Raw genomic sequence first — 4693 nt, 5'->3', positions numbered from 1 at the left:
TCTCTCAACCTTGCTAATTTAATAGGCTTAAGTTCCGAGAAGTCAGGATTTTTTTTTAAAGCATCTTGATAGCATTCTTTTTAGCCAAAACAGTTTGATTTCATTCTGGGGATCCGTATTTCTAATGATGTGTCACTAACTTTTGTAGTTATGGCACAAGGTGATAAATTCCCTGCTCCCAGAACTTCGAAGCAATAATTACACTGTGAGCCTCAGACTTTCTCAAACACATATTGCACACGAATATTGCATAATGCAAATTCAGCAATTTGCTGAAGCACAGAAGATAATGAAGTATAGAGCTGTGATTTCAATATTTTAAGATGTTCAAGTGAATGTGAGATGTTTACGTAAATCTGAGATGTTTACATGAAAGTGAGATGTTTACGTGAATGTGAGATGTTTACATGAAAGTGAGATGTTTATGTGAATGTGAGATGCTTTGAAAACGCACCAGTCAGTGGGCAGGATCTCAACTAACATGGCACACAAAAAGAGAGAACACAAAATCAGCAAGTCAGATCTCATGGGCGTCTGCCGATCGTTCTACCAGGGCAACAGATGTGACACTACTGGACCCCTGGAGGGTCTCACCCCACACTTCTTTTAAGAATGTGAGCTGAACATAGGTGGGAACTGAACAATGAGATCACTTGGACTCGGGAAGGGGAACATCACACACCGGGGCCTATCATGGGGAGAGGGGAGGGGGGAGGGATTGCACTGGGAGTTATACCTGATGTAAATGACGAGTTGATGGGTGCTGACGAGTTGATGGGTGCAGCACACCAACATGGCACAAGTATACATATGTAACAAACCTGCACGTTATGCACATGTACCCTAGAACTTAAAGTATAATAATAATAATTAATTAATTAATTTTAAAAAAAAAAGAAGAATGTGAGCTGAAGCTGATTCTGTCATTTAAAGGTATAGGTGTGTGTTGTTTATACAATATTCCCAGCAAACAGAGGACAAAGTTGCTCAACTAAAGAAATGGCGGGCCAGGTGCAATGCCTCACATTTAATCCCAGTTCTTTGGAGGGCCAAGGCAGGGGGATTGCTTAAGGCCATGAGTTCAAGACCAGCCTGGGCAACACAGTGAAACCACCATCTTTAAAAAAAAAAAAATCAGAAAGAAAGAAACAGCAGCCGCACTGGATATAAAACTGGCTGTGTTGCCCATGGGTCTGCTCTTCAAAGCTAAGTCTTTCAAAGGGGTTTTCATGGGCCACCTTTAAAAGCTCACCCTGGTTAGATGAGATTCTACCATATAAAAAAAATAAATAAAGAAGGGCCAGGTACAGTGATTCAGGCCTGTAATCCCCGCACTTTGGGAGGCCAGCATGGGTGGATCACGAGGTCAGAAGATTGAGACCATCCTGGCCAACATGGTGAAATCCCGTCTCTACTAAAATACAAAAAAAAAAAAAAAATTAGCCAGGTGTAGTGGTACACACCTGTAGTCCCAGCTACTCAGGAGGCTGAGGCAGGGGAATCAAACCCTGGAGGCGAGGTTGCAGTGAGCTGAGATCGCGCCACTGCACTCCAGCCTGGTGACAGAGTGAGACTCCCTCTCAAAAAGGAGAGAGGGAGAGAGAGAAAGGAGAGAGAGAGAGAAGGAAGGAAGGAAGGAAGGGAGGGAGGGAGGGAGGGAGGGAGGGAGGAAGGAAGGAAGGAAGGAAGGAAGGAAGGAAGGAAGGAAGGAAGGAAGGAAGGAAGGAAGGAAGGGAGAAAGACAAACAGAAAGAAGGCCTTCTCTGGTGCAGAGATCTGGGATAAACTCTGAGAGTCTCCCTCACCCAATGCAGCCTCCCTTGACTTTCTTCACCTGTCTAGAGACCAAGTTCAGGACCATCTGTAAAATGAGCATAAGGTGTGGTACCTGCCCTGACTGCCACTAAGAGGCCTGCCTGAGCTCACATGACTAAAAAGCCCTCGCTTGACAAAAGAGCTTATTAAAGGTGTGCAAACCTGTTGAGGTGGGGCATAAGGTGAATTTTGAAGCCTATGTTGAGACAAAAAAGAATAGGCACTTCAGTTGTGGAAACAGTGTGAAAAATACAGGAACACAGGGAGAGGAGTTGGCTATACAGGAACACAGGGAGAGGAGTTGGCTATTTAGGGAAGGAGATGAGTTTACTGGGGAGAGAGACTGGCATAGAACAGCAATAACCAGTGAGACCACAGTGGTAGGTGGAGCTGGGCTGTGGACCTCCTGAGGCTTTATTGCGAGGGCTGTAAGCGTCACTGTATATCGTTAGGCAAAATGGTGCTTCTAGGAGATCACTGCTCTAGTGTGCTTCCTCCCTGGTGACCCACTTGTGTTTTTCATTTATTGTAGCATTTTACTTACCTCTGTCTCAAAGAGGACAAAAAAGATGAGGAGATTAAAAAGAAGAGTTATTTCAGTGAGCATTTGTTGAGTACATGTTGCATGCCAGACATTATTTTGGAAGTTCTGGAGACATCATAGTAAGGAAGACAGATAAGGTCTTTGTTCTCATGAAGATAACATTCTACTGGGAGAAGCTGGTAACAAACCAAGTGCTACGTGGAGAACATAGTTAGATAGAATTATATGACAATAGATAGATACCCACATGGATAGACCTCAAAAATACGTTTATTTTGTTGTTTTTAAAGCAAGTTATAGAACAATATGTATAGGATAATTAATAACACTTCATTTTTTTCAAATACACAGAAAATAACATATATCATTTATGGGTAGTTACATATTTAGTAGAAGTATAAAAATAGACATAAAATTTGTGAATGTTATTACCTTCGGAAAGGAAGGAAGGGAGAAGGTTATAAAGTTTTACTTCTTTAAAAAAAACAGCATGAAGTAAATATGACAAAATGTTATTTATTAATTTTGGAGAGCGTGTAAAATGTCTGCTGTGGAAAATAAAGCTGAGGGGAGGAAGTAAAAAACAAATTCAGTGATGGAATCAGGAGTGATTGGATGAGCAGAAAGGAACGAGTTGTTGATGATAAAAAGAGAGACAATTACAGCACAGAGATTAAGTAGCACAGCGGCTTTAAAGTACGAATGAGCTTGAAGTGTTCAAGGAACCAACAGAAAGCTGGTGTGATCCAAGAAGAATGTGTGGGAGGGAATGCAGTAGGAGATGAGGTCAGAGAAGAAGACAGAGGCCAGATCATGGAGGGCTCTGGATAAGGAGAAAGCGTTGAGTTTAAGCCAATTAGAATCCACTAAACATAAGCAAGGTAGTGACAAAATCTAAGCTATATTTTCAAAGATCAATCTACCTGCAGTTTAGAGAACAGATTGGAGAGGCAAAAGAGTGGAGAGAAGGACACCAGTTGAAAGACTGTTTGGATGAACCAAGGCAAGAGAAAGTGGGGCTGTGATCTTTATATGTAGATTCAAGAGAAATTGATTACTTTAAACTATGTTTTTCAAGTCTATTCCACATGATTTAATACTGAATTGATTGTGGGGATCGAGGAAAATAGATGAAGGTGACACATAATTTGGGGGACTTTAGCATTTGGGTGGCTGTTGTTGTCATTTACCAAGGTGAGGTCAACAGATAGAGGGATGGTCTTGGGTATAGGGAGAATCCAGAGCTATACTTTCACTATGTACGTTGGGGGATGCCTAAGCAATAGCCAGGTAGATGTGTCAGGCAGACAATGGGCTCTGTAAGTCTACAGTTCCAGGGAAAAGTCAACACCAGCCAATATGCTTGGGAGCCATCAGCACAAAGATATTTGTAAAGCAATGGGACTGATGAGGTCACCTAAGACACGGTACAGGCATAGATGGAGAAAGAGGCTCTTGACTACTCTGCGGCATTCCAAGACTTAAAGGTTGAATAAAAGAGAAGGCAAAGAAAATTGAAAAGTGCCAGCCAACAAAGCAGGGAAAAATCCAGGAATGTGAGAAGTCAAAAAGCCAAGGAAAAGAGAGTGTTTCAAAATGTGATGCTGCAGGAGGCCACACGAGGTGAGAGCCAAGAAGCGACCACCAGATTTGACAACAAGATCATTGGCAGACAAACTTCAATGTGGTGGTCACTGCATAACAAATCAACAAATGATTAAGGCTTTAAAAGAACAATTTATCATCTCTCATGATTCTGTGGGATGACAGATTGTTCCTCTGTTCCATCCAGTGTTGTATGGTGTCCTGGGATAGTTACAGTCATCTGGAATTGATCAGATTGGAATATTCAACAGGGTTCACTCAGTGGCTGGAATTTGATGCTAGCTGTTGGCTGGGACCTCAGCTTGGGCTATGGACCAGATTGCTAACACTTGGGCTCTCCATGTGGCCTGGAATTCTTATAGCATCTCAGTTCTAAAAGGCAGTGTCCTAAGAGAGACCATTCCATGACACCTAGGCAGAAGCTACAAGGATTTTTATGAGCTAGCCTCAGAAATCGGGAAGCACTGTTTCTACTATGTTCTGTGATCAAAGTAAGCCCAGAATCAAGGGGAGGGGAAACAGACTTCAGCTTTCAATGTGAGATTGGCAAAGAATGTTCAGCCATCTTTAATATTTCACAGAATCATAGCCCGATGGAAGTGGGTTGAGAGGAGAACTTGTGGTAAGTGAGGAAGGCGAGAGAAAAACTTCAGACAACTCATAATTGTATGCACTCAAAGTCATAAGTACTCACACACACACACACACACACACACACCCCATGGCCCT

This window comes from Chlorocebus sabaeus, chromosome 12 (assembly GCF_047675955.1).
Source record: "Chlorocebus sabaeus isolate Y175 chromosome 12, mChlSab1.0.hap1, whole genome shotgun sequence".
Classification (NCBI taxonomy): Eukaryota; Metazoa; Chordata; class Mammalia; order Primates; family Cercopithecidae; genus Chlorocebus; species Chlorocebus sabaeus.
This window is presented reverse-complemented; position numbering follows the sequence as displayed.